General features: G+C 41.6%; 1 protein-coding gene across 2 annotated transcripts in view; it reads right to left on the minus strand.

Moving 5' to 3' along the window:
• LOC115760641 (putative cyclin-dependent serine/threonine-protein kinase DDB_G0272797/DDB_G0274007) overlaps positions 1-23,776 on the minus strand; it is a 104,450-nt gene that overhangs the window by 78,998 nt on the left and 1,676 nt on the right. The window contains exon 1 of one of the 2 annotated variants that reach the window (XM_030702099.1): positions 8,930-9,024. The exons of the other annotated variant lie outside the window; for it this stretch is intronic. The gene's annotated coding sequence lies outside the window, so the exon portion shown is untranslated. Of the gene's footprint in view, positions 1-8,929; positions 9,025-23,776 lie in introns of those variants that run through there. 2 annotated transcript variants of the gene reach the window in all.

Here is a 23,776-nt window from a genome sequence, read left to right on the forward strand (position 1 = left end):
GCGTGCAATAAATTTTGTTTGCCTTTGCGCCGCGCCCCAGGCCAAAGAGTATACTGGGTTGGGGGTTGGCAAGAACAAAGTACAATTTGCCACATTGTTGAATCGGCTTTGTTTATCAAAAGTGCGCTCAAAAGTTGCACGCTCATCCTTATCCTTTTGGCAGTCGGTTCTTAGCCTTGCATAAATATGTTTTTTTTTTTTTATTTATAAGTTGGCCAGAACCGTAACCCAAGCCGGCGACCAGCTCGCACCCGAGCCCCTGGCCCCACACAGAGGAAAACTTTTTCAAAGCCAAAATTTGTAGCCCTGGTCACCGCCGCCAAGCTGCAGCCGCTGCTCTGGGCCAAAAGAGAGCAATTTACCCCAAAAAAAAAAAAGCAAAAGCAAAAGAAAATGAAATAAAATAAAATAAGAAGCGAGGTGGCAGAAGCAGCAGCAGCAGCAGCAGTGAAACAACTTTTTGTTGTTGCCGCTTCGCTGCGCTCCTGCCAGGCAGGCTACTGCGGCAAAGTGTTTGCCAGAATTGGCATTGCCTGACTTTGCTTCAGGACTTGCCTTATTTACTGTTTCTTTTTTTTTCATTTTCGTACTGCATTTATTTGAAATGGAATATACTTGTAAGCTCTCGCTGAGCGTATTAAAACTTTGCCACTACCTTTGCAAATAAACCAAAAAAAAAACAAATGGCTATGTGCTATGCTGATCAGCCGAAGCGTTGGCTGCTTCTGCAATAGTATTCCAAAATCCCGTTTGCAGCATATGGCTACTAGCTTGCGTTAAGCCGTACACTAAATTTAACTAGCAGTTAACTAGCAGTTAAATTTCATTTGAATTGCTTTGCAAACTGTTCAAAATCTATGCTAAGTGGCAACGCCATTTGGTTAAGTTGGCAGCGCCAGACGGTGTAAATGTTGCACTTAATATTCAATTTTTTTGTTCAAAAACGATTGTTTAATGTTGCCAGACATGGCAGTTATTATGAGGTGGCAACTCAGCTACTCGCTTCCTTTTGTTAAGCAGTTCAAGATTAGCTTGATAACATGTTAAAGTACTTGTCAGCTTTAACAACCAGAGCACTGGTAGAACTTTAGGGTTCAATTTTGTATTTACTTTCTTTTAAATTAATTTTGAATCGTAATCTTCGACTGAAATCTGGGCATTATCCATTTATAAATTATTTTGTAAAACTAATGATTGATAAATTAATTAAATTCATTTTTAAGCACACTTTCTTGAATAACATTTCCTCTGAGCCAGATTATTTTTGTTTGCCTGCCGCACCACGCGCGCTCCGCAATTAAGCTTTACCTTTTGCCACACACCTGGCTTATTAAAATATATATTTGTATACATTTTTATTAAAAGTGCAGACATTGCATTTAAAGCGAAAATGCAACCGCAGAAACGTGGACCGCAACTTAATTTCATTTTAATTAAAAACTGCAAATGCGAAATGCCATTTTGCTCCATGGAGTATTCGAGTTGTGCATAAATATGTCAATGTATGCCCCCGGGATAAGCGCAAAATATACGAGTGTATATCTATCTATCTAACTATCTAACTATTCATCGGGTGCTGAGCCAGCGGCAAACGCTGCGTATGCGTAACGTCGCCTAATGACCTCAGCAGCTGGAGCAAATTGTCGAATTTAGTGCGGACCACGCCCTACGCACTGCTGCCACTGCCACAGCCTGAGGCACGTGCCGCCCCAAAGGCTTGTGTGTGTGAGTGTGGGTTGTACACTCGGAACTATTCACGGATATTCAGGGGCGCTGTTCACACATACGTGAACACAGTTTTGGTTACTTTAATCAAGTGCGCGCGCGCCTAGCACGAAAAGTGCTTCAACAACATTCAGTCCAATAAATTTGAGACAAGTCGGGGCTTTTATCAGGCGGCTACGTCACCATGTTGTGTGCATGTTTATGGCCAGAACGTAAAAAGGCCAACACAAAAGGCAACAACGAGAAAAAAAAAATGTTGTTAAAAATACTTTGCATGCCAAGCTAACCCAGCGTCGAGTGTGCTGCTTTTCGCCTGCTTTTGCCGTTGTGCCTGATGTCAGCCAAAGTTTCATATGTCATAATTTTATCAGGCAACAAAAAAGGCAAGTGATGTCTATCTGTGAGCGAGTGTGTGTGAGCGTGTGTTTGTTGTTGTTGTTGCTGTGTGTGCGCTTGGCCCTAAAGTGGAAACGCGGCGCTGCCATTCATGACACGCAGGCATTAAGAGCTGCGACAGGAATGAATTCAAGACCCGCTTTGGCCCCTGCTCTTTGAGCAGGTGCATCAGGCGAGACGTAGTCGCAGTTGTTCTTCCCATACTCTTGTATAAGGTATTTTAACTTTGTTACACAATGTGCAATGCATGTAGCAAGACGTCTTCGACAGCATAAGGTATTCATATCTGTAATCTGTATCACAAGTCGGTATGGAATCTTCTAGATCTTCTATCATATAGCTGTTATAGAAAAAGCATTGCAGATTGAGTTCTTGTATGAAATACTGTAGAAACTGTCTAGTTTTTTTTTTATATTCTTTATGATCAAAGGAGCACTATATTGAGTTATTGTATAAAGTAGTTTTTAGGTTTTATAAAACATACAGAAATGATCAACAACTTATGCAAAACGGACTACTATATCATATTCCTCTATAAGAGAAGGTCAAATAACTGATGTATTCAAAACTCTCTACTTCTTAAAGATATCTTGACTAAGCTCTGCAATTGTAATCTCCAATGTAAAGACCTGTAAAACTCTTTCGATTTGGACTACTTACTATATTATATAAAGCTCCATTGATGAGTTCTGAAATAATCTGCGCAGTCAAACCCTACGCATTGCTCCCACAAGGGGACTGAACAGCAGCAAACAGTGTTGTAAAACTACCGAATTCATGGTATCGACTGTAGTGTATTTAATGTTCGGCGTGTCGAAGGTAGGCGTTCTTTATAGTTGTTGTTCTTGGGCATGCTAACAGGTACATTTGCAGCGTTGACTTTGATTACAAGTTCAGGCCAAAGCGACTGAGAAATTTAGTGTTATGTTTCGTTGTTTGGGGCAGGCGAGGCGAGGCGAGGCGTTGCAGCGAGTCACTTAAAGGCCAAGACATTTTATTAACTATTTTTGCTGGCAGCAATTGCCGCAGTCGCAGCAGCAGCAGCAGCGGCTGAGCGCCATTTTCTCACTCTCTTAAGCGCTTGCAACATATTTCTTCAATTTGCAGCAGCAGCAACAGCAACAGCAACAGCGACAACAACAACAACAGCAGCAGCAGCAGCAGCAACTATGAAAAATATGATGTTATTTTTAACACACTGAAAGCGTGTGGAAAAGCTATTTTTAGCTGGCAAAAAGCTGCCAGCGATCGAGAAAAGCAAAGCAAAAAAAAAACAGAAAAACTTGTGGCTAAAGGCAGCAGCTAGCAGAGGCAGCCGGCAGCACTTGCCACATGCCACTCTTGCCGCTTGCCGCGTGTAAGGCAAACGACTTTGGCTTTGTGTCGCCTGTGAACTGCATGTTTTATTATAAATATAGCCAATAAATTGCGCCGTTTAAGTGTCGCCTCTGCCGCTAAGCAAATGCCACAAAAGGGCGCACACAGATTTAATAATCATAAAAAAAATTGTATAAATATTTTTTTGTTCGCCAGGAAAACGATTTTGCTGCTAGGCAGCATTTTTTAGAGTGTGTGTGTGTATGAGTGTTAGTGTGTTCGCCAAAGCAAACAGTTGAAATTGGAAACAGTCGGAAACATACACACACACACACACACACACACACATAGAGAGGGAGACAGTTAAAGCTGTGCAAACAGCACCGCAAACACGTTGCACAAATATTCAGATGCGGGGGCCCGGCACGAGCTGCACAAACTGGACAATTGGACATGCTGCATGCTGCATGGGGGCATGGCAATAACTGCGCATGCCACATGCCACATGGCGCAACAAATAACCAAAATCGCAGTCAAAGAAATGAGAAACTACAAAATCAAAAAACAAGTGACAAATGCAGCTAACAACAACAACAAAAACTGCAACAGCAGCAAACCGCAAAAGCATTTGGCAAAAGTTTTCGCCATGAAATTTAAAACACTTTGCTGATCGCAGGGGCGTGGCGAAATGGGGCGGGGATGGGGGGGGGGGGGGGGGGGTGCGGCTAGGTGATGCAGCATTGGCATGTTGAATGCAACGATAAAACGCTAAACGCATATTAAAACAGCAACAAACAAACACAGAGGGGGGAGGGGGCTGTGCGGGCTGTTGATTTGTTAGCCATGTGGCGTGGCAAAAGCGAACTGCCAACACCCAGCCCCCTACCGCCCCCACCCCACCAGCGCACACCGATGGCGCGCACGTAATGCGCTCTCAAAAAAAATTAAAAAAAAAAAAACAATTCAAAAACGAAACTAAATTCAAAGATTGCAACTGAAACAAACATGAAAAGCACAAAAAACAAACACAAAAGTTTTGTGAAAGGGATTTACGAGTGTGTGCATATTAAATCAATGCAAAAATCTATGCACTATGCTGACAGAGGGACGAGGGGGGAAGGAGGCGAGGGAAGCGCATCAAATATGCAGCAATTTAAGTGAAAACTTTTTGCTGCCAGCAGCCAAATTATTTATTTACTCCATTTTAGGAATTTGCATAGGGGCAAAAAGCAAGTAACTCGCAAAAATTGATAATATTATTCAGGCATAATAAACTATAACAAATACACTAAGATTAAAAGAGATTGTCAAGCACAAAGAAGAAAAAGCTAATCTAAGCAGTATAATTATTAATATTAACACCTGCGAGAAGTATATAACTGTTATGCTTTCGTCTTTGATATATTATAGTCTAACAAATACAATTACAAGTAAGAGGTTCTAGTCCCTCTTCTTCCAAAACCAAATGCAAATATATATACTATTCTAGAAGCTACATGTCAAGTTTGGTGACTCTAGCCCTTAATGGATTCAGGGTATATAAATAAGAAAGTCCGAAGTTTTAATACCCTTCCAAACAAACGTTTTATTTTCTGAGACGTCTCTTGGCAAAGATACAATCAATTATTAATATAGCACCTAAAATTTCCGCTAACGCCTTTTCATATATCTTTGCCAAACTCTTGCAGACACATATAGATTAAGTTAAAGTTAAGTTACAGTCAACTTTACAGAAGCAATTTCCTAAATTGTTGGCACCCCAAGCGCGCTTTGCTTGTTGGCCCTATTGTTAAATCCAATTATAATTGTGTTATTGTTGCACTATTAACAAGGCCGCACCGAAAATAAATTGTAATAAGCAATTTGAGCCAAGTTGAATACAAAAAAAATTGTATTTCACACTTAATTGCTAACACAAAATATATAGAAAAATTGCCCAACAACAGCAGAGCGCAGTGATAAATTAATGAATCTGAACTGCAACCGTTAAGCTTAGGTTTTTTTCTGTTTTTTTTTTTTTCTGTAGGAGATTGAGACCGCAAACCGTACCGAACCGCGTTAAATTGCTCAACTGCCCAAACGGGTTTCCGGCACATATTCATAGTATATTTTTTTATATTTCTTACTTGATAGAGATACATTTTCAGCTGTTGAAACGAAACGAAACACAAGCAAAACATGTTTCGCGTTATTTAAAAACTCAAATATTTAAGGCATGTGGCGTTTAGCTTGCAGTTTTATTTGATTTTTTGTTTATCACTATTAATTTTCCAGATTTTGTTGTTGTTTATATCAGTCAGGTGATTGTGGTAGGTCGGGCGAGTGTTGAAAACTGAACTGAATTGAATTTGGTATGCAAATTTTTATGATTTTATTGATATATGGCAAAAAATGTATATGTTAAGTACGGTTAAACGAGTTATGACACCTACTTAAAACGTTTTTATTTATGTGGAGTATTAAAAATATATATGTTCTCTTTAACAGCTTTACTTCTTAGATTTTTCTGTTTAACAACACTGTTTTCAGCACTTAATGTAAGACTTTCTAGCTGTAAAGCACTTTAGAGCACCAAACACAATTCATATTGTTGAGTGCTTGAAAAAAGCTTATTCAAAGCTTAAGTCTTGACTTACAAATCAAAATATATTGGATAGATTTTTCACAAATTTATTTCACAAATCAGACTATTTTTGAGACACAGGTTTTTACCAGAAGCCTTTAGCTCACTAATCATCTCAATTTGTGAAATTGTTCACAATTTATGTGTAATTATTAAACAAAAATATTGATTTTAAACCCTTGAAAAGGCAAAGCTTTGATATAATTAAATGTAATTAAGCTCACTTAAGGCTTAAGGCTCATTGAAATGTTACATTTGTCTGACTTAAATAAGTTGTTTTAGAAAGCTTTGACTTTAATCAACTTAAGTTTCGTGCTACTTCCAGCTCGTGTCATCGTACTTGAACATCTTGTTAGCACTTACGTATATATGTTTACAGTTAATCTTAGCTTCGAGCTGTTCAATACTGTTGCTATGTTAAGTACGTTGACTCTTGTTAATGCTTTACTTAAGTTACATTTTTAAGACTTCATTTCTACATTGCTTAGGTCTTTCCAGCTACTAAGGCTTCTTTGTGGCTTTCGCGGGAATTTGCCTTTTTACAAACTCCCACCCAACTTCTTAATGGATTAATGCAGTCTCTTCAATTACCATTTGCCAATTAAGAAACGTTTTAACAAATCAAATATCAGGATATGGGCAAGCTGAACAGCATTTCCCCCTCATTTTAGATCCAAACTTAAGTCCAACAAATTGCATAATGCCATTCGAATTGCAGACGCATAAATGTCACAAATGCTACAAATTGCAATACCAAATGAGCATCAATAAAAGCACTTTATGTCGCAAGTCACTTATACACACACACACACACGCACATACACACACAGACACACAGCTGCAGTTAAGTAGCTGCCCAGCGGCGGTTCCACTAAACAAACATGGCAACATGTCTATTCCTGCAAAAAGCCAAACATTGTCGTTGCCGTTGTCCCTAACCAGGGTCCAGAGCAGAGCAGAGCATACAACAACAGAGGGCGGGTGTGTTGAGCTTGTGGCATGCAACGCACAGCCTGAAAGGCAAATGGAAAACAAACCCAACAGGCCTGCAAAACCTAACGAATCGAAATTCAATCAACGATCAATGAATCGAGTCGTTAGGCGACGCGGCAGCGCGGTGCGGCAACAGGCAAGCCAATAGGGCCGAGCGCGATTGAATGCGACGGTGGCGACGGTGGCGACTCACGGCGGCATTTAACATTTCCGTTGGCATTGTCGCAGCTCCGTCGGTGGTTCCCAGTGCCATTCCCAGAGCTACCTGTGCAACGTGGCAACAGCTGCGCTGCCTCTCTGCCTGGCTGCCTGTCTGCCCGTCTGCCTGCCTGGCTGACTGGCATCCTGCGTTGTTGACTGCGGAAGCTGCGCTTAGTGCCACAACGGATGTCAGTGTGGATGCCACCGTCAAGCACAGCCCACGCCCCCTTCGAGCCGAGTCACTTAATTCAGTTTTCAGTTATTTGAGTTTGGTTCTCATGCGTTTTTGTTTGGCGCTCTTTTTCGCGTCCCTTCTGCATAAATGTCGCTTAAATAATTTTATTGCTTTTGGTCATCATCATCATCATCATCGTCATGGCCATCATCATCAACAACACGAGCTAATCGGTTTTGCAAATGTGAATTTGCATTTAAAAATAGCAACAATGAGTGCATTTGCAAACGCAGCTGCACAGATACAGACGCAGATACACACAGACATATTAAGTTATAGATACAGATACAAAACTGCATTTGGCTTTTAATTTGTTTTTGCTAGCATGCCTGATTAGACCAGCTAGAGCTGCACATTAAGTGAACTGATTATGAGCAGCCCGGGCACACAGGAACCCGCAACCAGGGAGCCATCTACATAAGTAATTAATTGCATTTCTCAGCAACAACAGCAACAGCAACAGCAGCAGCAGCAGCAGCCATATCCCCGTATCATCATGTGCATCGTTTGTCGATTGCCAACTTCCTGCATTGAGCAGCCGCCACACAAATTGCAAATGAGAGCTAAACTCGAGTACCAAGAGCTGATAGCCGAGAGCTAGTTAGCTGGAAAGCTTGGCAGCTGGTCCAATGGTTAGTCAGTAGCTGCATGCCAGTGTTGACGATTCAGCTACTCTTAAAGCCACATCTGGCTATTTTTTGAAACAAAATTACAATTTCGAAACTTATGAGAAGGCTAGCTGGAGGAAGGCGTGAGATTTTTCAATCTTCTGTTTCTCACACAGATCAAGAGAAAAATCTATAATAGTATTTTTTGCATTTTGCATTTTTCGTGCTCATATCAGACCTTTAAAATGTAAGCTCGCACTCATCTCTAATAAGAACCCAATATATTGCCAACTTTGGCTCAGAAATCTAATTCAGCTGTTTTTAGCAGACAGTTGGCAACACTGCCGGCCACTGGCCGACTGCGAGTGCCTGGCAAATTATGAGAACCAAGCAGCTGCCCTCCCCAAAGTGCGCCTGGGGAGCGCTTTGACAAACAATGTAGCTGACAAATGACGAATGCAATTTATTTGGCAAAATGCGCAACGAAAAAAAAAAAAAAGAAGGAATTGCGAGTAGATTTGAGCTTCAACTCGCGCTGGCTGCCGCTGCATTTGAGTAGTGGCAAAATGTTGGCAAATTAAGTCGCTGGGGAGCTGCCACAAACAAACAGACAAGCAGTCGAAAGAAGCGTAACAAATGCGTTTATGCCGAACTAAGTGCTGAACGAAATTTCATCAGTGGGATTGTTTTATTAGGTTCTGAATATTGCCCAGCTCAAAGGAAAGGTAGCATACACGAAATATTTACATACACACATGCATGTATGAATGTATGTATGCATACACAATACCGGAGTGCGGCTCGAACAATAAATTTTTGATTAAAACTTACATGCCAGTCAGGAATTGCTGTGCGAGGTCTGCCCGAGCTGTTATTGGCCGCATGTCAGCAATTGTTTCAAATATTTTGCATTTCACTTTAAATGCCAAGCAGTTGCACACAAAACTTGAAATCACAAACATTTTTCTTAAAATTCTTATTTGTCATGCACTTAGTGATGAGCGACTTACTAAAAAAGCATGTGCTAGAGAATGCTGTGCATTAACGTAGAGGTATCGATATAATTTATCCTACGCAAGCTAGACTTGGCCCTAATATAATCGATAGTTTAAGTGAGTGCAGCCTCTCGATTGGCTGCGCTTATTAGGTCAAATCAATCAAACGAAAGTCGGTAACACTTTTCTTATTATTTACATAGTGAGACAATTAGCGTGTGTATTTGGAACTAAATTAAAATTATGCTACGTATATTGGCAATATACGTGCTTACATTTATGCTGTTTAATTCGTGTTTGATACGGATCAACATAATCAGGCAGCCAATTCAGTTAGGATTTAATATATCTTGAAATCGTGGCTTTACCGTGCTAGTCGCAATTGTTCGCCGCGTTTAATCATGTTACATATTTACATATACATAGATATACATATATATGTATATATATATATATATATATATATATATATATATATATATGTAAGTATGTGTTATGCTTAACATACACATATACACACATGGATACGCATGTTGAGAAATAGTAAAATTATTTTGCTCTCATGTTGATCGTGTTAAGACGTGTCGAGTCGTACTTAAGTCGTGTTTAGTCGTGCTTAAGTCGTTCTGTGGTCGTGTAAAGCCGTAAAATTCCCTGCCAGGGCCCCTTTAGAAGTGTTAAGACGTGTTTTGGTCGTGTTGAGACGATTTTGTTGTGCTTAGTCGAATTAGGTCACGTTAGGTCGTGCTTTGGTCGGGTTAAGTCATGTTAAATCGTCAAATGTTCGTGTTAGGCTATGTCAAGGACCGTTAAGTTGTGTATTATTCGTGTTGTGTCGTTTTTCGTCGTGTTCAATCGTTTGAGTCGTGCTTTTGTTGCGTAAAATTGCGTAGAATCACGTTAATTCATGCTCAAACCCTTTTAGGCTTTCTTTCTCGTCTTGTTTAGCACAGCCCGGCCACACAGAAGTATCTTTCTTTTCATGAAAGTGCGTGCTCGTGACACGCAACTCAACACTCTGCCAACCCCAACTGTGCCCCAGGCATCTGAGACTGTGCTACAAAAGTTATCGTTCGCACACTCGCTGAGCAATTTTGCAGCCCTTTGCCTGTCCATTCAATTGAACACACATTACACATACGACACGTGGGTCTAAGGTGAAAAATCCTTCGGCGCAATGTGTGCGCTGTCAGCAAAGTACAATTTTTGGGCAGCTGCTGCCTGTTACTGAAGGGAGCTTCGTTCGGGATGACGGGCAGGGTCTGCCTAAGCTGATTTGGCAGTATGGACAGCTGCTGCAGCTTTTGTTGCTGCTGCCTCTCTTGTTTCTACATCTTCTTCTTCTTCTTCTTCTTCTTCTGTGCTGGGTTTGCAATGAAATGCGGAAAAGCCCCCAAAAGCGAATTTCCACTAGAGCTGCCATTAACAGCTTGCACTTGAACTTGAGGCGCCATAAAAATGTTGCCGCATACATATTTTATGTTGACAGTTGACTGACTGTGCGTGTGTGTAAGCACAACCACACTCATGACCTTAAACTTCAACTTGTTTTGTGGCCAGCCGCCGCGCCAGGCCACGCCACGCCGTGCCGCCTCGCAAAACGCAGCTGCTGCTGATGAAGACACGCAAAAAAAAACAAAAAATAAATAACATACAAGCGAAGCAGCCAAAAGCAAACAGCCGCCGCCGGGCCCAGAGGCAGGTGGCCCAAGTCGATATTGCGGCCGTGCACTGAGCGAAATTGAGTTGCAGTTAGCGAAGCTTTCAATGAACAACTTAAATTAAATAAATAAAAAAGTATTAAGCTAATAAAATGAATGAAAGCTCTTGCTAATATATTGTGTATATATTTTACAATATTTTTGCACAGTTTTTTCTGGCAGTGTAGCTCGCTGCAGCAATAAAAAAGAAAAACGTTAACAATAATAAAGAAATAGTTGGCAAAAAAAATTGTAACTGCGAATGCTTTTGGCTATTTTGTTTACGTGTTTTTTCCAGCTTTTTTGCACGTTTACGTGCGTTTCTTTTTTTCGGACAGTGTAGCGCAGACCAGACACGTTGATCGGACGCGCAAACGACATGAGCAATTAAAAATTTGTTAAATTAATTTTGCAAATTTTTGTTGTTGTTGCTGTTGCTGTTGCCTTCGCATGGCCAAAGAACCAGAACCAGAACTGAGCAGCATAACGAGGCACGGAGCCGGGCCCGAACCCAGACACAGAGCCAGACCCAGGCACAACGAACCGTCCCGCATTTTGTGTAATTCATTAAGAACGCTTGCCAGCTTTGGTTCAGCAAACGTCGTTGCCCCCTGCACCTTGCCCCGCTGCCACATGCCGCAAGCTGCCTGCCACTTGCTGCCGCAAGCGACCCTTTTTCAGCTCTGGCGTTTTATTGCTACACTTGACATTTTGTCAGCAGTTGCGTATTTTAATTTAATTCATTTTTATTAAATGCGGGCTCCGAGATGAGTGCACCGCCCCCGCAACCCGCAGCCGACCACGCCACGCCACGCCGCGTGCTGTTGCCAAAGCCAATGTCATCTAACGTTGACATTTATTTCGTGCATTGCGCATACGCCGCGTATGGCAGCTTGAGCAGTCGTCTGCCATGGCGGTTAGCCAAGTTTGTCAGAACTTTGGTCCAGCCCAGACCAGACAGTACGACACTCCGTCCGTCCGTCCGTCCGTCCGTTCTTGCTGTCAGCTCAGAGCCAGAGACGAAGCATCAGAGCGTCGTTCATGTGTGTTTATCTTCATTTGGTCTTTAGGCAAGAGCTACGGCCAGTTGGGCGGGTCGTGCAGTTGGCTGTAAAGTTTAGACGTCATTGCAAATGGGTTTTAGCCATGGCAATGGATTTGGCGCAGATTGGATTTTCGACTTTTGCGCTTAGAGAGACATGCTCAACTTACGCTCAACGTTCGCATTGGCAATTCAATTAAAATACAATCCAGAAAAGAAGCTGCCAACTTGAACGGTGTCGAAGCGACGCAAATGTATTCAGTTTCGGCCAAGTCCGCAGTCGCACTAGTGTGTGTAATTAAATTAAAAGTTTTTACTGCCAAATAGAAACAGCTGGCAAAATGTTAATGACTTTGCACGCTCAGGAAATGAGGGGGGGGGGGGGGGGGGGGGGGGGGTGGGCAAAAACCAAATTAGCAAACCACCCACCTACGATTTATACAACGACAAACAAATTCGCTTCAGGAGCTGCCAGCAATTTGACGAACCTTTTCAAGAAATGGGCACGACCCGGCCACGAAATACTACAAGCCCCTGGCAAACCAATTGACCGTTGGTAAAGGGCCACGACAAACGGGCGCCCCCAAAAAAAATCATATTTATCTAGCTAAACAAGTAAGAACGGCTATTAAAGGCATGCCGCATATCAAATACCCTGAATAGGGTTTAGATTTTGCAGATATGTGGGAAGATTATAGAAAATCGCAGCTGCAGACTTTGATCAAGATATCTGGTAGAACAGAAGAGTTATCCTTAAGACATATATGTCATGCTTATAAAGCTAAACAAATACCCTTTCATAAGGCTTCGATTTTGGTGATAAGTGAGGCGCTTATAAAAGATCGTGTCTACAGAGTTTGATCGAGATGAGTTTTGCATAAAAAAAACTACTCTCAATCGATTCGACATATTGAGCTTTATGATATACTTAGTAGTTCGCTGCCGAGAAGATCTTTTGCAAGAAGCATGTTGCAACCCGTAAATGCTAAGTTAGCTCGAGATTTCTTTTTATGTAGAGCTATATGATGGAGTAGTCCGACACTCTGAAGATCTTTTGTAAGAACCATGCTCGAGCTCGTCCATGCCAAGTACTCAAATTTCTTCAACTTTATGTACGATGTATGGCAGCTATATGTTATAGTGTTCCGATTCGGCCTATAGCAAGGCATATACAATCTTGAAGAGAAAGATGAATCGATGCATAGACGTGACTTTTTAGGACTCCGCTGATTCATGCTGTCGAATACGTCTTCTGCCAAGTGTCACACATTTAATGGGAACACGATCATACCCTCAGCAAGGGTATTACAAATCTGCAGCTGCATTCGTTGACAGTTGTGCAAATCAGTTGCGGCCAATTTCTAGCCGGCGGCCATAAAGGCAAAGCCAAGACGTGATCGCATTCCAAGAAGCGGCCCAAAACTGAAACAATATGCCGCGGCGGCGTTTTTTCTCTTATTTTTTTTTTGGTGGCCGCATCGATCACGATTGCTGACTGACGACTGACATCGGCCGTTTGCCGGAGGGGGGGCGGCAAGGCACACACACACACACACACACACACACACACACACACACACCCGCACGTCTGCAACTCTAAATACATAATGGCAAATCGATAACGCGCCCCAATAACAAAGCAAATCTTTTGACTCTGGCCGCAGATGTCATAGGTTGGCCCACAAAGAGAAACCCAAAGCGTGGCTAAGGTCGCTGGCCAAGTGCTGTTGCTGTGGACTGCAGCGAATGGCGCTTGCATAAGCCAACTTGAACTTCGGGCCAAAACAGCAAACAGAAAACTATGCTAAAGCGAGACAATTGCACAATTAAAACTCGGCAACGAACAAACAAACAAACAGTTGAAAATTAATTCGGCTTATGCTTATGCCACACAATTGACAATAATTTTCAGCAGCAACAATGCAAATCCAGCCAAAAGTTGAGTCACTTTTAAACCGATTATCAGCCACAAAATACAAATAAAAATAAAAAATGCTTTCAAACTGCAAAGCGAAACAATTAAACAATTGCAGCCAGCAGCGCAACAATTTATGAGCGCTTTTTTTTATTTTTTATTTTTTTTTTGTATATTTCCCCAAGCCAACCAGATAAGCAAAGTTTTCCAGCTGCGCACATATGAAAACCCCCATTCCTAGGTGAATTAGGCACAGCAACAATAACAACAACAACATTTCCTATCATACAATTAGGTAAATTTTGAGCCCAAATATAAAAATGTAGGGCTCTAGTTGAGCATGTCCGACTGGCAGCTGCACTGAACCCAACTGCAAGACCAAGATTCACAGAACGGGGCAGGGTATAAAACAAGGGCAATATTCTGAATGTTTGCTGACTACGTTAAAGCCTGCCTACAAAATTTGGTGTCTCTTGCTCTTATAATCTTCGAGATATGCTTCAAAAAGCAGAAATCTGTGTCGATTTCTATCGATTTCATTGAAACGAGACAAGTTATCGATAATTTGAAATAAACTCGCACTGCGCATAGCCCTAAAGCAGCTACATCCCAAATTTTACCCCTCCAACTCTCATAAGTCTCGAGATCAACGCTTCTGACACCTTCTGCCTGTTACATACGTTTGCTCAAACCAGTATACCCACAACCAGTAGTTGCAGGGTATACAAATCCGCATAACATGTCAAATGTCATTTGTTCAACAATCACGATCTGACGACGATGTTAGATAAGTTGTACGGCAGAAAAAAAAAATTGGAGAAAGATTATGCCAGATAAAGACACAGAGTGACAGAGAGAAGGAAGGGTGCGGGGATGTGGGACTTGGAATAATCAGAGATCGGTTAGCTGGCAGCCAGCTGGCGTCGCCTGTCGTATTTAAGTCCAATTCAATCAGCCAAGGTACGAAAAATCAATTAAAGATACAATTTATAAAGGCAGCGCTTACATATAAATACATATGCATGTCTGTATATACGAGTTAAGCTGCAGCAAAAGGTTGGATGGGAGAGGGGGGCAAGGGCTACTGTAAAACAGGGCCGGTTCAGAGTAGGCTAAGCCCATCAGAAACTGTTGAAACGAGCTGTGGCAAAAGTCAGTTTGATTGGGCATACAAAATAAGTTGAGCCCAAAAAAATTGCTATAATTTGTTCAGAAGAATGTTGCTTTTGGTTGATTTATGGTTAGGAATAGTTCCGAATTTGACAAAGGAATATATCACGAACGTTTGATTATCCGCAGAACACAAGCTCTTGAGCAATTAGATCATTAGTCGAAGGGATTAAAGTAGCTACAGCCATGAATCGAGCCTCTTCAACCTTAAGAACTTTAAGATACGCATACGACTTTTGGCCTTATGCTTAATAACTATATTCTAGCAAAGAGTAGACATTTTAAGGAATGAATCTTGGTGAATCTTTGGTAAATCTTGACTGCTTCACCATAGTCTAATGCAATACGCTACGAAATCGAGAAGTGGCCACAATTTCAACTCCTCTAGAAAGCTTTTAAAACTGTCTTTATAGAGTTTCCATTTATAAAACTTGTTTTCGCCAGCTGCCTTTGCCCTTTGACAAACATCTGTGCGCAACTCGGCGCAGCATCACTTCTTGAGACAATCTGTCATTAACAGCATTTCAATCACGTGCCTTGATTAGCTTACCTTATGGCATTTGACACCTCAACTATCAAGTACCCCCTTCCCGCCACCCCTGTCCAACCCATATAAGAGCTGTGCGCTGTCTCAGCTGGGATGCTGGCATTGCGTTCTCTCAACAATGCAACCAAATCGATATGCAAAGCAAGCTCTGAGCTGCAATTGCCTTCAAATACCTGCATTTTGCACACTCACACACCTAACACCCCACACCCTACATCCTGCGCCGCTTCGATTACTCTACGATGCCATTGTCACCCCATCAACAATTGCTGGCAAATCATTTGCCATTTGGCTGCGCTCGATTTTGGCATTTTTCCGCTGCGGTTGCCATTGGCATGTGCCAAAAATTTTGAGCGCAATGTGTCTGCCAGTCTATCTATAAGTCTGACATTCTGTCTAGCTGTCTCTCTGTCTGGCTGTCTGGCTGTCTATTGGCTTTATGGGCTGTGTCGATTTCGTAACCGCAACAAAGAATTTACCTGTCACAATGTGTATCGAGGTATTTGTCACTTTGCCCGAATTGCTGCTGCTGCTGCTGTTGCTGCCAATGCCAATGCAATTGCCCATTTTTCACACCACATCTCCAGCTCCTCCAGTCTGGGCCGCCACCTCATCACCCTCCCCACCGGGCATATGTGTGCGTGTGTGTGTGTGTATGGCTGCTGCTGTAGGCGCGTGGCCCAAATTGCAGGCCGTGTCCGGTGTAAGAAATAATTTCAAAAACAAACCGGTCCAAAAAAATGTTTTGCTGCAGCAAACAGTACGCGCCAAGAACCAAGAAATTTAGAGCAAAACGAAGCCTTTATACACTCAAGCTAGAGAATTGTAAGGGTATTCAGTTTAGGATATGAATCCTTAACAAATATTTTGTCAGAGCAGGAATATATTATTTAAATGCTTTGTTTTTCATCTAAATAATAATAATAGTAATAAAAATGAAACATTTGGAAGTAGAAACGATTTGTTATCGAACTGGGACAATAGCTATCGAAATATCGGTCCATTTGATAGTTTCCAACATAACCTATATACCTAAATTAAAACAACCCCAAGAAAGAACCCTAGCCTACCCACAGTTAACGATAGTACAAATAGCTGAGATCTTTCCAATAATAAATACCAATAGAAAAGGAAACAATTTGAAGTGAAAGTGATCGATAACATATCGATCTTTGACACGATAGCCAACTACTAGAATTATAAAAGATACTTATCGATAGTCATAGTACTTATATTTGCAATAGCTTTACCAAAATAATGTTTTACAGAAGATTGAAACGAAATATTGTCGAATTTTCACGCTAACACTATAAAAGTTTCCTAGATAGTTATCGATAGCAGAAATAGCTGCTTTCAATGGCTTTGCAACACTAGTTACAGGGAACACGCCCAACTCTGCCGCAAAGTCGATGAAAAATCGTTAGGAAACGTTGAATGCAGCAAAAAAATGCGAGTAATTAAATGAGTTAAAGCATTTTTTGAGTGCAGCGCCAGCAGCTAATTAAATTATTTACTTAAGTTTTTCAAAATGCATTGCTGCAGCAGGTGGACAGCCGCACTTTGTAGTTGTTGTTGTTGTTTCAACGTGTTTGTTGTTGCCTTTTTTGCAGCCCGTGCGCACTCGGCAAATGAAAATATGTTTATCTTTGAACGTGGGCAGCCGAGTGACCGGTCAACCGGTCAACATGTTGGCATTTTAATTTTTTGCTTGTTGCCCAGCGTAAATAATATGCACATTGTCTTCATATTGTTTCCTTTTTTTTCTCGTTCGTTTGCAGAAATTGCGCATACGCCGCGTAGGGGCAAGCAATCAAATTGCGATGAGCAGCAAATAAAACAATTGCAACAACAACAACAACAACTTCAGCAACAACAACAACAACAAGCAACTTGTCAGAGCAGCAGCAAAGCCTTTAAGCAATTACAATATTTGCATAGCAACAAAATAGCAACAATTGCAATTTACATTGCATTTTCCGGGCCACGTTTTTAACAAATTGCAAAAAAATATTACGAAATAATTTCAATAGATTTTTCTTCATTTTGCTGCCGTTGCCAATCTCTGGCTAAGAAATTAAATTGAACTGTTTTCATTTTATTTGGTTTTGGAAAATTCGACATGCCAGCCATAAAAACAGATGAACTCCGCCGAGACGGCATACAAATTGGGCATAGGCTTTCAGCAAAAATAAAGAAATAAAAAATGCAACAAATGTTATGTAAAATTGTTGTTTTTGTTCAAACAGAAACGAATAGAAAACAATTTGAAGACAGTTTCATTGTGAGTTTTGGCTGGCAAAACGTGCTCAAGTAATTTTAATACACTTGATTCGGGTATTTTGAATTTTACTAAGAATTGGACACAGCTCAAAAGCAAAGGTGAACAGAAAGTTTTGGGAATCGAGAAATGTTTTTGAATATTCTCGCGCTGTATCGAAAGGGATAAATTTAGGAATCGAACAGCCAAGCAAAATTACTTATTCATGAAAATGTATAAGGTTAACGATTTTCGAGGAGCGTCGAAATAGCTTGTAGAAAAAAAGTGACAAATTGTGTTTAAATTAGAGCACAAGTTATCCAAGATATGAAATCAGCCAAGGTAACGAACTGCATTTGGTGTTGTTAGAGAAGGCTTAGAGAGTATCCCCTAGTCGAACATTGCCAACTTTCCTTGCAAATGGAGCAGAACAAGTGTATTCGCGCGTCAGCTATGCCTTGTAGGCGCTCGTTGGCCCGTTTCGAATTTTTTTTTTATTTCTTAATTCGTTTTCTTTTCAACATTATTGTCATCAATTGTTTTTGCTTTGCTTTGGCCCTTTCGATATCTTTGTTTTCCCTGCTATATATTGATGATTATGTAATTATGAAAATGATGTCTGATCTGTGCAGCAGCAGCTTTCCAGGCGAGCGTTGACTGCTTTCAATTTGTTAGAATTTCTGTTGGCCCAATAATGGAGCCCACCTGACCCCCCCCCCCCCCCCCCCCCCCCCCCTTGCGAGACCAGCTGCCCGGCACTTAAGGTAGGTTGTCAGGCATACACGTAATTGAGCTGCTGAAATCTTGATAAAGCAGCTCCATAATTGAATATAATTTGTACAGAAGTTGGCAACGTTCTAAGCTGACCTGAATTCGTGATTTGGTTTTGCCATTTACCAATTTCCCAAAAGCCTTGAATATATAGCAGATATATATGTGTCTATATATATATATATTCTGTGGCTCCCACAGTGGATGTGAGGCCCTGAGAAATTCATTAACATGAGGCCAGGCAAATATGATGAGCGTCTGCCTGTGAGTTGCAACAAAGACACATTGCTCGGCTTGCCGCATGCAACATGTTATTTGAGCGTAAATCATTTTGCCCAGCTGCCCAGGTTCTGGCAGTTGCCAGTTGCTGCTGCTGCTGCGGCTGCGGCTGCAGCTCGAATTGGAATTTCGATTTTTCACAAGTTCACATGTTGCATGCCCCCAACCCAAGAGGCACAGCAAGTGCGTTGCGCCCCCAACACACATTGGCAGAGTCGTGTCTTGTAATGTTCAACTTAAAGCCGTGTAGCTAAAGTCCAAGTCGCGCTCAGCAGAGCGCAACGTTGCCGCCGACGACGACGGCGACGACGACGTCTTTGTGGCATTTCCATTTTCATTTTCACACGCGGTCATTAGAGTTAAACCCCACTTAAGAAGAGAGTGAGACTTGGACTTGGACTTGGAGTTGGAGTTGGCCAACTCCTTTAACCATTTTTCACACACAGCGAAAGAGAGGCCGCGCGAGAGAGAGAGAGAGAGAGAGGGAGAGTGGGAGAAGGAGCGGAAGCGGGGCAGACAAGCGCAGCAATCGCAGCAGAAATAAATTAAATTTAACTTGCATTTTTGCCAGGCCATGGGCCATGGGCAAGTCCAACATTGTTGTTGCCGCTGCCCTGTTGCTATTTTTTCCACAAGTTGGCACTTGAAATTGCAAGGGCCGGCGCGTCGCACTCTAAGTACTTGCTGCGCTGCATGTATCTAGCAGATACTTACTTAATACTTTTGTATCTGTATCTGTATCTGTATCTGTTGCAGCGCTGCGAGCGCGTTCTGCCATATGCAAATTAAAATTAAAAGCCTTTTTGTACTGCTTAAGTTTTACTTTGGCTGCAGTCAGCCACTCGAAGCCGAAGCAACAGCAGGGACTTGGACTTGGACTTGACTCTGACTGTGGCTTTGGCTCGTCTTGGCTATGACTTTACAATTTGTTTGGCTTTTTGCGGCCGCCGATAGGCTCTGAAGTGTGAAACATGCCTTCAACTTTGCACACACACACGGCAGACACACAGATACACACACACACACACACACACGTAGCCGCAACTCAGCACAAAAATGACTTCGTCTTCGTTTCTTGACTGTCATTCTACTTGGCTGTGTCCGTCCGTCCGTCTGGCTGTCTTTTTGAACTTCTTTAAGCGGAAGTTCAAGGCGTTCACTCAATTGTATCGTGTAATGAAATGTTTTATAAGTCAGCCCGTGTACCTGGTTCTAACAAAGACACAGCTCGAGTTGAGTTCGCATTAATAATTGCTCGTTTATTTTAACTGTTGCGTTTGGGTCATTGGCTTCATATTGGCTCCGGGCCCGCCGGCTACTTGTCATATCAGAAGACACCCCACCGCAAAGCTGACCCCCACACCTGCTCATTAGCCAAGCGTCGTGGCTTATGTAATATTTATGCTAATATTTACACGCATCTGTTTGGCCTGGCTGCAACAGCTTCTAGCTTTGTTCACATCATTTGTCATCTGTTCTCGGACTCAAATCGGTTTACAGCATCGACTTAATTAATGGCAATAATCAAAGCAAAGCAAGTCAAAGCAGCAGCAGCAGCAGCTCAGCCACTTGATATGGTCCAAGCTGCTGGCAGCGCCAAGGTTGTAGACCTTTTCGACCAAAAACAAAAAAAAAATGTATCCCAAAAGCCAACAGCGAACAGAAAATTGACGTAACTTATTCGCATTTATATCACTCTCGTCTGTAAGTCGAGGAATGGAGGGGCAGGGGGGAGCACAGCTATAGATACCATCATCAGGCAGACAACAACAGACTCGAAAACTGGCGCGTCAAAATTAATACGTTTTTAAATGCCAAGCGACGCAGCTTCCTGTTGAGAGACCCCCAGCTCCAAGCTCCAAGCCAACGAATCCCCAAGCCCCCAAGAGCCAAGTGCCCGACGTTAACAAAATCGTACGCACATGCGCGTAATTGTTGAGGCCGCGCCACAGCCAGATACCAGATACCATAAACCATAAGCCATAAGTTCTGGTTACGCTTTTTTTTTGGGGGCCCAATCAAATTGTGCAAGTGCGAGAGCTGCTCAAGCAATTGCGCATAAGCTAATATGTGCAAAACACTCAATAGAAAATTAAAGCTTTAAAATTATTTCAAGTAATTAAAAATGTAATTCAATTAAGATCAATTTGTTTAAGCTTTTAACCAGTCGATAAGCGAAGAAAGCTTTGTTATCGCCTGCACTGCGGCTGCCAAGATTTAAGCTTTAAGAGAACTTTAATACCTTCCTTTATCCAAGCATAAGCTTTCAAGTGCTTACAAAGCTCTTTGCTCTTCGCAAGAAAGTTATTCAAAGAAAAGCTTTTATGTGCTTGCAGAACGTTTCTATGAATTTTGGATAATTTAAAGCTTTAAGAGAGCTTTAATAAATTCATTCAATCAAACAAAAGCCATGCTAGCAAAGCCATCTAAGTTCACATTTTAAACATTTTACAACTCACGACGAAGAAAATGCTTTGTTTTAGTTTCTTTGCCAAGTACTTAGCCTAAGTTCTTGGACAAATTCTCGTCTCGCACCTCGCCGCATAAATTAATGATGGGCCTGGGCCAAGAGCGAAGCCGAAATGTAAATTGAATTTTAAAAGGCAATTTAACGTGCACGTTCTGCGACCATAATTAAAAATTAACTTCAATTTAACACTCGGCACACAAAACTTCAATTTGTGATATACGCAATTTTCCAGCGGCGACTGTTGCCGCATTTTTTAATTAACCCAACAATCACACACATGATTTATGAACATTTTTGTAAGTTTGCAATTGAAATATTAAACGAAGCCCCAAAACGAAATCCAAATGAAAAAAAAAAAATAAATAAAAACGAACAAGCGTTGAATGCAAATGTTTGTTGATTTATGTCCATTGAAAATGCATTTAAAATTTATGCAAAATTAATTAACAGGCACAAATAAAAAGGAATATTAAAAGATACTTCAGTTCAGAAGCCATAATGCAATGTAATGCCACGCCCACGAGCGCCTTTATTGGCGCACTATTAATTCAATTGAGGGGCATTCAATTGGAAAATTCGCTGCATGACGGCCAATTGTTGAATAAGCTTTTCATGCAATTAAGCTCAAATTTCTGTGGGGACTCAACAGGGGACATTTTAATGGCCCACGAAGTGGGTGTTGATCCGCAGGGGACTGCAAGTGGTTTATAAAAGGAAAGTGTTGGTAAATGTGTTAAAAATTATATGCAAAAGATGCCTAGATTCGCAGCTAACAAGAAATTAACTCTTTTCTACTAACTATTGTGAAGCGCATAGAAAGGCGATGTTTGGAAGGAGAAGATAGTGTGAGACGGTATAAGCACGAGTGAGAGGCTAGACACTTGCAGTGAGAGGGAGTAAGATAGGGCAAACTAGTGGGGATAGAGGGAATGAAAAAAAAGAGAAAGAGAGAGAGAGTGAAAAGGAAAGAGTGACAGAGGTACAAAAAGAGGAAGGGAAAGCCAAGTAAGAGTGACAGTAAGAGGCATATAGAGAGACGAGATAGTGGGTCAGAAAGAGAGAGAGGGAGCCAGAGAGAGAGAGAGAGAGAGAGAGAGAGAGAGAGAGAGAGAGAGAGAGAGAGAGGGAGAGGGAGAGGGAGAGATAGGAAGAGCGAGAGAGGGACAGACAAGGAGGGGGAGAGAAAGTGGGAGTGAGAAAGCCAAACAAAAACCTTGCAGTAAGAGTGAGAGCAGGAGACAGATAGAGAGGACGAGAGAGAGATTCAGAAGGAAAGAGAGAGAGAGGGCCAATCAAAACATCTACATTTACACACACACACATGTAAACTAATATACATATTAGTATTATTTATGTGCGCACATTTCCCATTGGCAATAACACGAATGCCGTGTGAAATGCTGCAAAATTTGCTTAATTTGCCAAATCTCGGCAATAAAACAATAAAATAACTGAAATATTTGAGCGCTTGGCCGGGCCAATAAAACAACTATCAATACATATTCATAATCAATTTATAAAACGGAATGTAATTTTTGTACAAATTTTCAATTAACATAAATTCCAAATGAAAATATGCATAATTTTGTGAAAATATTTTCCGCATGCAATTCCATTTGCATCGACAGTAAATTTGTGTGCATTTTGTGATTAATTCGCTGTCCATTTAATTGCCAAACACACACACACACACACACACACACACGCGCACAATGCAAAAATTGAGTCGTTTTGCGTTTTGTATTTCCAAAAGCCCAAAAAAAAAGAATGTGAGACGCGCACATTTTATGCAAATTTCTTTGAATGCTTGTTAACATTTATTGCCGCCGGCTGTCTGGGCGAGTGCGTGGGCGTGGCAGCGGGTGGGGGGCGGTGGGTGGGTGGCTTGGCTTGGCGCACACGTGCAAATATTCAAAACCAAAATCTGAAACGCAGCCCAGCAAAAGATATTTAATTAAAATGTTGTTGCCTTCGAAATGGCAGCATTTAAGCAGCTTTCGGGCTATTGTTATGCAGATTTGGCGACGGCTGTGTGTGTGTGTGTGTCTGTGTTGTGGAGCAAGGGGGCGGGGGGGGGGAGGGAGGGACACCATAAACATAAACATAAACGTAAGCAATAACTACTGATATGCAGATAAAATGGTTGCGTTGGGCCAAAAGCAGAGTCAAAAGTTGTTTTAATTGATTTCCCTTTTTCGCACAACATTTTCGTGCTGCATTTTAATAAATTCAAGCACGTACCGTTAGTTAGTTTCGGTGTGGAAAATTTGATGAAAATCTGTGAATCTGTGTCTCGTGTGCGGCAGCAAGTAGCTTTTGTCCGTGTCTGCCAGGCGCACGGGCGCACGGTGCGTATGCGTATTGTTGCTGCATAATTCAAATGTTTGGCTTTTGATTGGGCTTAGTCGAAGCTAAACAATTTAAATCAACTAATTTGTGCGCGTGTGTGTGCTTGTGTGTGTGTGTGTTAATTGTTACATTTTTGGCATGCCCAAAGTGCCAAACAATTGTCGTAATGAGCGCAATTTGCCA

This window comes from Drosophila novamexicana, unplaced genomic scaffold (assembly GCF_003285875.2).
Source record: "Drosophila novamexicana strain 15010-1031.04,08,12 unplaced genomic scaffold, DnovRS2.1 tig00000462-arrow-pilon, whole genome shotgun sequence".
Taxonomy (NCBI): domain Eukaryota; kingdom Metazoa; phylum Arthropoda; class Insecta; order Diptera; family Drosophilidae; genus Drosophila; species Drosophila novamexicana.